At 44.9% G+C, this 12,104-nt stretch overlaps 1 long non-coding RNA gene across 28 annotated transcripts; it reads left to right on the top strand.

Annotated features, from left to right (window-relative positions):
- Positions 1 to 4,608: 4,608 nt before the first annotated feature.
- LOC119307998 lies at positions 4,609 to 11,829 on the top strand. Of its 28 annotated transcripts, XR_005149714.1 has the most exons (10): positions 4,610 to 5,036; positions 5,508 to 5,721; positions 5,879 to 6,391; positions 7,037 to 8,650; positions 8,727 to 8,824; positions 8,915 to 8,976; positions 9,273 to 9,342; positions 9,823 to 10,049; positions 10,138 to 10,210; positions 10,359 to 11,829. It is a non-coding gene; the product is annotated as an uncharacterized LOC119307998 (long non-coding RNA). The 28 variants fall into 28 exon arrangements; XR_005149699.1 differs by lacking the exon at positions 9,273 to 9,342 and having other exon boundaries at positions 7,037 to 8,976; positions 10,359 to 10,472; positions 10,779 to 10,852; positions 11,581 to 11,829; XR_005149713.1 differs by lacking the exon at positions 9,273 to 9,342 and having other exon boundaries at positions 7,037 to 8,370; positions 8,607 to 8,650; positions 8,727 to 8,976.
- The last annotated feature ends 275 nt before the right edge of the window (positions 11,830 to 12,104 follow it).

Here is a 12,104-nt window from a genome sequence, read left to right on the forward strand (position 1 = left end):
GGCACCTGATTTTTATTTGATTGGTAGCATAAGCACCCACCGTTCGAATTCCCAGTTCTCCAAATTTTTTGAAACAAGTGCATGCGCTTATTATCACGATAAAACAACAATATCCCTGCTGCATCCCAGTTATCAGTCTGTACTTGCAGAATTCTCTCATTTATTGAGCACGTATATTGTTTTTTCAGGTCGAGCAAGTTTCAACTGGGCTGTAGACTGCCCAGTCTTGGTTTTGTTTTTAACAGGCCCAGCCCATGATGACAACGGGGCGCAAAGATCCAGTAGGTATCTACTGGCCTCTGGCCCGCCAGCGTTAGTTATATTTTGTCTTACAACATCCGCAGGCAGTTTTTTTTACTAAATTAAACACACAACACAGTTCTATTTTCCTCTTGAAACGCATGTCCTACATCCGTTTTCTAATCTCTAGCTATAGTTTTACTAGTTCATATACACGTATCATTATATTGAAAATACATAAAATTCCCTTTTCATATTTACATCCTTATTTTTGTTGTTGTTTTCCCTCCGAGCGCTAATCTTTTTACCACTGGTTTTCCCTTAAACCAACTCAATTCCCACGTCTTATTTGCTTACAAAAACAAAATGATTTTTTTTGCAAATCAATAAGTTCTTAAAAATGTTTATCATTTCGGGATTACAATAGTTCGGACTCCACCAAAATATGCAAAATAAGGTTGAACTTTTTGACTATGGTCCTGGGCAGAAAATGGGCTGTAATAAATTACTTAAGAATTAGCAAATGGACTGCAAATTATTAAAAATAGCAAATGGGCTCTATGTTGTCTACCACAGATTTGGAGGCTGACTTGTGGGCCTACAAAGTTCATGCGTACACAAGGTTTCTCAAAAAAGAAATTTAGTCAACAATCGACTCTACGAGTGTCAGACCGTTAGATGTCAATCTAACGGCAATCATGCTTCTTCAGTCTCTGATCTTTCTGTCCCAGCCGCCCAAACCAGCGTCGTCGGAACCGCCTGCTCCCGCCTCCCATGGCCTGCTGTGCTGCCAGGCAGGCCTCACGGCCAATAATACTTGCATCCCTGGCATGTATATCCCTCTACTCACCCACACCTCCTGTTATTTTTCGACAACGGCATCTGAACCAGTCAACCCTCGTACTCTCCACCGCGTGGGCAACCACTGTCGCATCTTCCCCGGCTTCGTGTCGTTCCCTACATAGGCCTCGCCGTCGTCCACCGCCCTGGTGCTCTCGGTCCGGCATGGTCAACATGGTCAACGAACGACATCCATCGGAAGTGGACTATACGTGGAGAGGCTGACAGCTGGGTCCACAACCGCACACAAGGAAATGCCTCCTTATTGCACGCAAAATAATGATTCCTCCGCCTGACATCTGGGACCCACCGGAAGGGCCTCTATATTTCGCGAAAAAAGTTCCCTTCGCTGATAGGTCGGACCCACCAACTATATCTTCGCACGCAAGGAAGTACCTTCTTATTGCACACAAAAAAATGAATACCCCCCTGCTAGCTGGGACCTACCATAGTGGGAGGCTGACTTGTGGGCGTACTAAGTTGACGGGACAGAGGGCTTTGCCAACTTAGTCAATATATGAACGATTCTAGCTCCAGTGACCGTATGATGTCCATCCAACGACCGTAGTGCTTCTTCAACCCCTGGTCTTCTTGCTCCAGCCGCCCAAAGCAGCGCCGGTCGTGCCGCCTGCTCCTGCCTCCCGTGGTTGGCTGTGCTGTCGTGGAAGCCTCACCGCCCTCTACTACTCCCACTGCTGGCCAGGCCATCCCTCCACTCACCCACACCCCCTATTATTCTGCGGTAACGGCAGCCTCACACCGCAGTCAAACCAGTGAACCCACGTACTCCTCTCCGCGTGGGCATCCACTGCCGCGTCTTCCCCGGCTCCGCGTCGTCCCCTTTCTGTCGTCCACCGCCATGGTGCTCTCGGCGCGGCGTGGTCAATGTGGTCAACGACCGACTTCCATCGGAAGAGTACTGTACATGGAGAGGCTGACAGCTGGGTCCACAGTAGCCGCAAGGAAGTGCCTCCTTATTATGCGCAAAATAATTATTCCTCCACCTGACAGCAGGGACCCACCGGACGGGCCACCGTATTTCACAAAAAAATCGTTTCCCCCCTGATTGTTGGGACCCACCGGACGGGCCATCGTATTTCGCGAAAAAAACGTTCCCCCCGCTGTCAGCTCGGACCCATCGGAAATGCCTCCTTATTACGCACAAAAAAATGAATACTCCCCCTACTAGCTGGGACCCATCTTGGTGGGAGGCTGACTTGTGGGCCTACTAAGTTGACGGGGATGGAGGGCTTTGTCAACTTAATCAATATGAATGATTCTAGCTCCAGTGACCGTACGATGTCCATCCAACGGCCGTAGTGCTTCTTCAACCTCTGGTCTACTTGCTCCAGCCACCCAAACCAGCGTCGGTCGTGCCGCATGCTCCTATCTCCCGTGGCCGGCTGTGCTGTCGCGGAGGCCTCACCGCCCCCTACTATTCCCACCGCTGGCCAGGCCCTGCGGCGACGGCAGCCTCACACTGCAGCCGAACTAGTGAACCCTCGTACTCCTCTCCGGGCGGGCTTCCATTGCCGCGTCTTCCCTGGCTCCGCGTCGTCCCCTTCCTATGCCTCACCATCGTCCACCGCCTGGTGCTCTCGGTGCGGCGTGGTCAACGTGGTCAAGGAACGACTTCCATCGGGCATGGACTGTACGTGGAGAGGCTGACAGCTGGGTCCACCGCCGCAGCAAGGAAGTGCCTCCTTATTACGCGGAAAATAATGATTCCGCCACCTAACAGCAGGGACCCACCGGACGGACCACCGTATTTCATGAAAAAAACGTTTCCCCCCTGACTGCTGGGACCCACCAGCTATATCTTTGCACGCAAGGAAGTGCGTCCGGCCAAAAAAAACGATTCGTCCCCTGACTGCTGGGACCCACCAGCTACATCTTCGCACGGAAGGAAGTGCCTGACAGTCGGGACCCACCTAGTCGAAGCGTACGTAGCGTTGTCATTCTGGTCACGAACGTGTACGTACATACTGGTCGATGTAGAGGCGCGCACGTATCGTAGTAGAGGCGCACACGTAGCATGTACACATACGTACAACGGCCAGTGTGCAAGAAAGAAAATACGGCCACGTACGTACATACGGGCAGGGTCTCGAACGCCTACTCGCGCATACGTACGGCCAGGGCTCGTGTACATGGCTGGGTCGGAATGGAGAAACAACGTCGTCGTCGTGTTCATGGGGAGCCAACCGGGTGGGTCGGAACGGAATGCGTCGTCGTGTTCATCGGGAGGGCTTGGACGGAACAGCCGATGGAAATGAGGCCTGGCGTACCGCAGAACAGAGGAAACGGCCTTGTGTTCGACCGGCCACGTTCGAAACGGGGTCCTGTTCATCAGAAGGGGTCTGGTGTACCGCAAAACGGAGAAAACAGACTTGTGTTCGACCTCCTACGGTCGAAACGGGGTCCTGTTGATCGGGAGGGGTATGGCGTACCGCAAAACGGAGGAAACGGACTTGTGTTGGAGCGCTACGGTCAAAACAGGGGTCCTGTTCATCGGGAGGGGTGTGGCGTAACGCAAAACGGGACTCCACGGGATACTGTCCATCTTCACCGTCGACCTCCTCCAGCTTCCATGCGCTACTGTTCATCCACCGTCGACCTCCTCCAGCCTCCACCCACGACTGTTTATCCATGGGCTCCTGTTCATCCAGCCTCCACCGCGCGCTACTTCACCGGCTACTGTTCAACCAGCCCTCTCCACGGGCTCCTGTTCAACCACCCCTCCACGGGCTACTGTTCATCCACCCCTCCACCGTCTACTGTTCATCCAGCCCTTCATGGGGTCGTCTTGTTCATCCAGCCCTCCATGGGGTCCTATTCATCTAGCCCCAACCGGCTCGATCGATCGGGGTCCTGTTCATCCAGAGGCAACACCACGGGGTCCTATTCATTCACCCCCACCGGGAACTGTTCATCCAACCCCCCTCCCAGCAACGCTTCCTGTTCATCCAGAGGCAGCATCGATCGGCTTCAGTTAGCATCAGTAGCAAAGGAATTGCTCGATCGGGTTCAGTTATCAGCCATCGATCGATCGCTCGGATTCAGTAACGCGTAGCCTGCAATGCAATCGCCCGGGTTCAGTAACGTAGCTAGTGCAATCGCTCGGGTTCAGTTAGAGCCTAACGCCTCGCTCGGGTTCAGTTACAGCCCAACGCCTCGCACACACGCGCATACGTGTACGAGAGAAACACGCATCGCTCGGCCCCCGACCACCCACCGTAACTGAGAACTCGCCAAAATTTTCCTCGCCCTTGCTTTTACCACTGTTTTTTCTATCATGGACGACCCAAAGAATGTCATGCAGCTGCGTCTCCAGCCATTCCAGGACGAAAAGCCCCTTTTTTGTCATGATTTTTTGTCATCTCAACTCATAATGGACGAGTTGGTGAATCGTCTTCGCGGTTTATTTTTGCTGGTTTTTTTCGTCCCATCATTTTTGCCCTTTTTTTTTGTCCCCTCCCCTCCCCCTCCCACACGCGCCCACACACACACCAAAAAAACCCGCCCCACAGGAAAATGAAGGAAAACCGGATCAACTCCCCTCCTCTCGATCCCCTCCATCTTCGTGACGTACGAAGCCGCACGAGATCGCCCCCGCTGACGACCTCATAGAGAAGACGCTGCGATCTCTTGCGATCTCGCCGCCACCGGGATCGGCGTCTCTCGCCGCCACCGACCTCCGGGATTGACGTCTCTCGCTACCGCCGAGGTACGGGATCCCGCATCATACCAGAGGAGACACTGTCTACGTAGTCCGGGATCGACGCCGCGGACGTAAGGGATCACCGTCGCCGACCTTCCAGACGAGATGTCGCCGCCGCCGACCTCTGAGGGGAGACGCCGCCGCCACCTGTGGTAAACCCTAGGACAGGGCGGTTTCAACTTTCAACCCCAGGGCAGGCCGACAACTTGTCGATTTGTTGTTCTTCCCTTATAAGGTACGACATCCCCTTCTTGTGTGCTCATGCAAACATATAGTTCTTGATGTGGTTGATGGAAGTAGTCTAGGATTTGATAATTTCTCCACTCTGTGATTTGGATTGATTTCTTGAATTTAGCCAAACGCCTTTGCTTGTGCCCCAAATTCCCCATCACTCTCTTTGTCACAGCATGGTCTCAACAATGGTGCCTTCACCCTTGCTTGTGCCTCTACCCACGTGGTCATCTTTGAGACGTGGTATTCATTCACATGACAGAGTTCTCTTTGTAAGTGATTAGATGATTTGGAACTCGCTCACTTATACATGTTTGATTGATGAACTTGATATTAGTGACCTTTCATATGTTTATCGTTCTGGAAGTTTCATCCACCCGAACTGGATATGCATACTCTCCATCACCACTGATTCTTGAGGTCGCTCGTGTGGGACTCTTTATCTGCCATTTACTGATTTGAGTATATGTTGCAGATCCTTGAGGATAGGTGCGGTAACTAGCGACACATGCTGGAGCTTCTAGCGGCGGCATTACCTGTATCCACCTCTCCCTGGTCGCCTTTAAGAGTGTGTGCGGCCGACCGTTAAGCTTGTCATGACGCCCTTTGAATTTCTGGGCAAGTCGCAGCCTTTTCAGATTCATCAACACAAGTTACATCAGTAGTCAATATGGTTCAGATGCATAATAGTACGTACTTCGTTTCCTTTTGGTTGTGTATATTGCATCTTGTGAGAAAGTGTTCTCTTATTTCCCCTTTTTTTTGCTCAATCAGAAAATAACTCATATGCTTTAGTTGAGGAATTTTGAAGATTTCATTATTGCTGATGGATGTGTTCTTTTGCAGTTGCGGGGTGGAAGTTGTCGATGTTGTTCAATTGTATGCTGCCCCTTGAGGGGAAGTCGTGCGTGCGCCCAGTGAGGAGAAGCGGCAAGGGCTCCAGGTGTGAGAGGCTGAAGCTCGGGGACGACGACATCATGCACAAGAGGGCATATAGGAGGTTGTCCGAATTCATGTTCCTCATGCTCTGAAGGACCAAAGGGATTTGGGTGGTCAACTCTGAAACTTGGAATTGTCGTTTCTTTTCTGAAAAATCTGAACTTCTGCATATGTCTCACCCCTGAACTTTGCCGCTTGACTTGATTGTGCCCAGTTAAAATGGATGAGAAGGCCCGTCTAGGTGTACTCGTGCCACATGTGTAAGATTGTCAAAAATTGATTTTTTTGTGTGTGGTCTCTTTACTCCCCCGCCTACCTCAATGGCAGATGTGAAGAACCACCTCAATCAGATGTGCTTTGCCGCGTCATGCTAGAACTATAATTGCCGGCTGCCGTGCAAAACCATCTTTGGCGATCAAGGTAAAGACTGGGGCAGATCCATTGCTTCCTTTTGTATTTATTTCTGTAAATACTTAGTACTGCAATGAATAATACAAAAATGGATCAAAGATACTTTCAGAGTTTTTTTGTGCCTTGGCGAATAACACTACTGAAGACGATCTACAATTTCTCTTATTTCAGAATTATTTTTGTTCTTGCACGTTCTGTTAGAACGAATAGGCCACGGAACTCATATATATTGATATTACTCAGATAACACCTCTTGTACATAAAGCATCTGTACTAGACGCATGTGCTTAGTATATTTTGGATTTTTTGTTTACCCCAAAATGCAATATAGATATGCCATTGACAGTTTTTTGGAGCACCAGGTTAGCATTTGCTGTGATGCTGATAGGAAAAGCCTGTTTGTTTCCTCATAAAATGTTGCCTATCAGTTAACTCTTCTTTTTAGTTAGCATGCACTGGGCCTGACGATGATGTACTGATGTACACCTTCTTTTTAGTTAGAACTGTGTCTGCTATTGATCTATCTTGCTTAATAAAAATAACTCTGTATGTTTCAGAAACAAGAGGTAATGCTAACATCTAATTCTGTTGTAAACTTGATTCAACCTTGGGGCGTGGACCATGATAGATTGATGACCTGATGTCACATGGCAGCTGGAGCCATCATTGACCACGACCGTGCCAGGAGCACCGGGGAAAAGGCGAGGACATGTTGGTACTGATGGAATAATGTGGATTGGGTCGTCCTCCTCCAGAAACATATTACACAATATACTTAAGTCGATTGATCCTATTCGGTAAAAATGCCCCTCATTTGCTTGATTAAACTCTACCTTGGTAAAATTAATTGAGTTGGGAACAGTAACATATATACATCTGCTATGTCTGGTATCTATCTGGTTATATTAAACTGACAGTTTATTCTTCTTGCTGGAAGGATATGTCGTGAAAAATGATCCAGATGCTATTAAAGTTGTAACCTTTGACTGTCCATGTGAGTTAATTCTATGAACAATACTACTAATCCTTGACCTATGTCCACTTAATGGTCCTCTCACCTTGAATCATATCAATCTGCTATCAATGCCAAAGACTTAGCTTCGATTGCTCACCACCCGCTTAAATCTATTTTTTTGAACACCTCAATCTTTCCTGAATTTTTTGACACACTGAGCAGCATCGCAAGTTAATTCAAGGAATTGTTCTTCTAAACATGTATTCTTTCCTGTCCACGAAATGTAATGCTTTGTACGAAACAATCAGCCTTAAAAACAAATTAGTATTGATGTTCTTTTAAATATTTAAGTCGGAAACTTGAAACTTATATGTGTTAAACTGTGTTGAAAAGTAATCCAAAAATATTACATTTTTGCTAAGAATTGGTATAAAAAAAAATTAGAAATACAGAAGTAATATGTAGAAGGTAGTACCCTAGAGAGATGTGTATGTTTAATTGTGATATTTTTAGGAGTACCTTTGTGGATCTGATATATCTTTCTTTTGTAGGATATGGTTGCTCTTGCTTCATCTAAATAGCACGTCTGGACTGCCATGAGACCGCGATTGGTGTAGGAAATCTTAAAAGCTATCATATTGGTCACAAGAACTTGCAATACATCAATGCACTATTCTTTTGAATTTTTTAGTGACACCACAACTACCACCTCTTCACTAAATGACAGAGGTTGCTAGCAACTGCACTTGGAAAGATTGAATTTAGAGGTATGTTTCCTGTATCAAGTGCATGTCAAGGGTTGATAAGATACTTAAAGAATCAATTCGTACAACATTATTCACTGGAGGTAGCATCACGATGACACATAATTGAGGGCTCATATTAATTGGGAGTGTCTAAAAATTTACTGGCTATTCTGATGTTCCATAAATCGTTAGTTTACTGAAAAAGGAAGGAGCTACCATCGTGCTTTGATTGTGTTCATCCTGGACTAATCATGATCAATTTGATGAGCTCTCCTTTGCTCTGATGAGTAAGCTCTCGAGCTAATTCTTTCTTCTGAATATTTTGGTTACTCCCTCTGTTCGGAAAAACTTGTCACAAGCTTGTCCCTCAAATGGATGTATCTAGCACTAACTTGGTGCTAGATACATCCATTTAAGGGATAAGCTTTTCCGGACGGAGGGAGTAAATGTCAAGTTTAAGCTATAGAACAGTTTCATGCCTTTATTTCTCCACAACATTATGAATTATTATTTTCACCTGTAGACTGTACCCCAAATTCTTCCATACTCTAATGATCTTGTGTTCAAGTAAGTAATATCTATCATTGTATAAAATCTTCTGAATTTAACTGTATCTAAAAGAAGATGTTTTTTGGTTTTCTAGGGAGCATCAACTACATGTTATGTCAGGCTTGACCATATCAGGTGAAGGGAGTGACAAGCAAGTACTTTGTTGACAATGAGGAGAAGACAAGCAATATGGTAAAGAGCGACTCATTGGCGAAGCAACTTTATTAATTGATTGAAGTGGTTGATGCCGTAATTTTCACATCCTATTTTTCTTGGTTGTAGAAAAGATAACCATGTACACAACAGAGAGAAAATGTTGACTATTCTTCGCATCCTACCTATTGGTAATGAGAGAATATAGCACTGTTTATTTGAGTGATGTGACCTATCAACTTCCCTTTAGTTTGCATTTCAGTATTCTGGTTTTGATGCCCTGGGGGTACACAAGGTTTTCCATTTAGTTGTGTTCAACACTGAAAAATGATATATCATTTTGTCCTTCATATACTAAATCATCAGAGTGTGCACGTCTATTTGAGCTCTGTTTTTTTTATTAAACTCTAAGGCCACCATAGAGACCCTGAATTTTATTTTATTTATGCAAAAAAATATACTAGAGTTTTCTGAATTTTTTATTCAGAGAGAGAGAGAGGGAGGGAGGGAGGGAGGGAGGAAGATGCAATTTCCAGGACATTTATGACTCTATTCAGGTATGACTCTATGTCGTGCTTCTCTTGTTCACCCGGAAGTTTATTGACGGGAAGGAAGCCACTTCTGCTTTGATGATTTCTTGGAAGTTCAGGTTAAAACAGTTTTGCTCTTGGAGTCCTGATTCTGGTTTATCAATTCTTTGCATAACCTATGTAATGATTGGTTGGGATTTTTGTATAGTCAAGAGAATGCACAATCAGTATATACAAGCTAGGTTGTTTACAAGAGAATTTGATTCATTGCAGTTGCCTACAAGGTACTTGAACAAAATGCTTGAGAAATATTTTAAGGAGTATAATTTAGCTCTGAGGCTATTATTACAAAAATCCATGGAATCCTTGGTTGTGATAGTTATGTCTCGAAATGCGTCGATCCCTACGCATACTCTCCATCACCACTGATTCTTGAGGTGGCTCATGTGGGACTCTTGATCTGCCATTTACTAATTTGAGTATATGTTGCGGGTTGATGTGTTGCAGATCCTTGAGGTCAGGTCCGGCATTACCTATATGGACCTCTCCCTGGTCGCCTTCAAGAGTGTGTGCGGGCTTGCCCGGCGACAGGAAAAGCACAAGCTTCAGAGCCACAATCCCCGGCTGCACCGCGGGCTTTCCCGGCGACAGCGTCTCCTATGGTGGTGAGGAGGGAGGGAGGGTTAGGCTGCCGGGAGGGGCGGCGCGTGGGAGGGAGGCTGTGTCCACATGTGGTACTAAGTTGTTTCTGGGTTACATTGAAGCTTATCTTGTTCCTTAGTTGATTTAGACATCAAATATATAACCTCTGTTTTTTATCAGCAAACAGGTGAACTAATAAAGGAAGACTTCTTCCATAAATAGTAGTACATTTACTATGCAGATGATTTGACAAGTAAGCAAACAAGTCAGCATCTCACTTTATTATTTAAGTTGTTTTCCACATCTGAATCTTTGCTTGAATCACTTGATTGTTAAATCTATTTGTTGTTGCCGTACAATGATTTTCTATTTTCCTTGTGGTGCAATTTTTGTTGATTCAGAAAGATGGCCCTGCTCATCGGGCTCAAGCAGCAGCGAGCAAGGCCAGCGACAACGGAAATGTTGTGGCTGGCGCCCATGCACCTCTACCTGACTTCAATGCACCTTTGTGTTTTGTGAGTATATAGAGATAATAATACGCAGATTCAGTTATCTATATGCAGAAAGTTTCCTTGTTTTCTTTTAGTAATTATGTAGAACATCAATATTCAATATTAGATGACACATAGGCCACATCATCCAGTAAATGTGTTAATCATAATAAATCATGGACGGTTGCTGACATTGGATATTCATAGAATGCTAATAAGTTACATCCTCGAGTAATATGAGAGTATTTAGATTTTGGTGGAGCTAAACTATACAACATGATGCACAAATTCTTGTTGATTGCAGCATTTTAAAATGTCGACAATTCCCAGGTTTGCATTTATTTGGTGGTGTGCCTGTGGAACTTTGTCAGAACTTGAGTATTACGAGTATACCATTTCTGTAGGTAATCATTTTCCAACAACCTGATGGTTTGTGCAGACCATCAGGTACATAATAGCAATATCTTAACTATTTTAATATTCTTTACGAACCATCGTCAAAGAATACAAGATATACTTATTGTTAGTTCTTCGTTGACACCTACTGTTCTTACTGAACTGTAATTGTTAACAATATGTAGTACTGTAGGATTAATGGACAGAAGGTTCTGTTGTCCAGTTGATGCTACTAATTTTGGCCCTACCAAAGTATCTCTTCTGCATGATATATACTTATTGTTAGTTCTTCGTTGACACCTACTATTCTTACTGAACTGTAATTGTTAACAATATGTAGTACTGTGGGATCAATGGACGTAAGGTTCTGTTGTCCAGTTGATGCTACTAATTTTGGCCCTACCAAAGTATCTCTTTTGCATGATATCTTCTTAAATATGAAAATGAGGAAGTCAGTATCTCGGCAGCATGCAGGCAACTTAGCCAATGATGTAGGAGGATCCAGTTCTTTTGGAGTCAAATTTTTGGACTGGTAGTGTATATTCTGAATTATTTTGTAAACAAATGTGAGGAGTGGGAGACGTCTGCAGTTGTAAAATTTACTTGTGCGGGTGGAGGTTCTGGTTTTAAGATCGTATTGTTATTTATCATTTTCCGTTGTAATTGTTTACTAATTATGACATGCTTTTTCTTTCTTCTGGGTATGAACCATTATTTTTGGATTCACTGGAACAAGATGGAAGAGCTAACAGTTGTTTTACACCAGTACAAATGCTCTTCAGAGGTGGGGGCATTAAAGAGCAGATGAACTGGGCTGAGGCCCTCGTGGCTACGCTCGAAGTTGAGAACAACAAGGAGATGGGGATGAATGGAGCGGTCTTAAAGGAGAAACTACAACATTTTGCTATCATTTTTTTACTGATTTGTTGAAATGTTAAAATGTGGATGTTGTAAGTCCATGATATGAAGTTTGTGTTTGAGTCAAGTACTATTGTGCGCATGGATCTTCTTATGCTGACCATCTTGAAATGGAGATTGCAGGCCTTGTCTCAGTTTACTTTCGTCATCACCTACTTTTCGAAGAAGTTTGGTGATGGAAGCCATCGAGTTTTGTACTTATCTTATATGCGGACATCATTGTTGTTACTACAGAAGTTTCATTAACTTTATCTATGTTATTTAATCTGTTGTTCTATTCATTCTATTACATTGGGCTTTTAGGATATACTGTAGCCGATGAATGTCAACATTGAGTGAGGA

The sequence above is a fragment of the Triticum dicoccoides genome, chromosome 5B (assembly GCF_002162155.2).
Source record: "Triticum dicoccoides isolate Atlit2015 ecotype Zavitan chromosome 5B, WEW_v2.0, whole genome shotgun sequence".
NCBI classification, from domain to species: Eukaryota; Viridiplantae; Streptophyta; class Magnoliopsida; order Poales; family Poaceae; genus Triticum; species Triticum dicoccoides.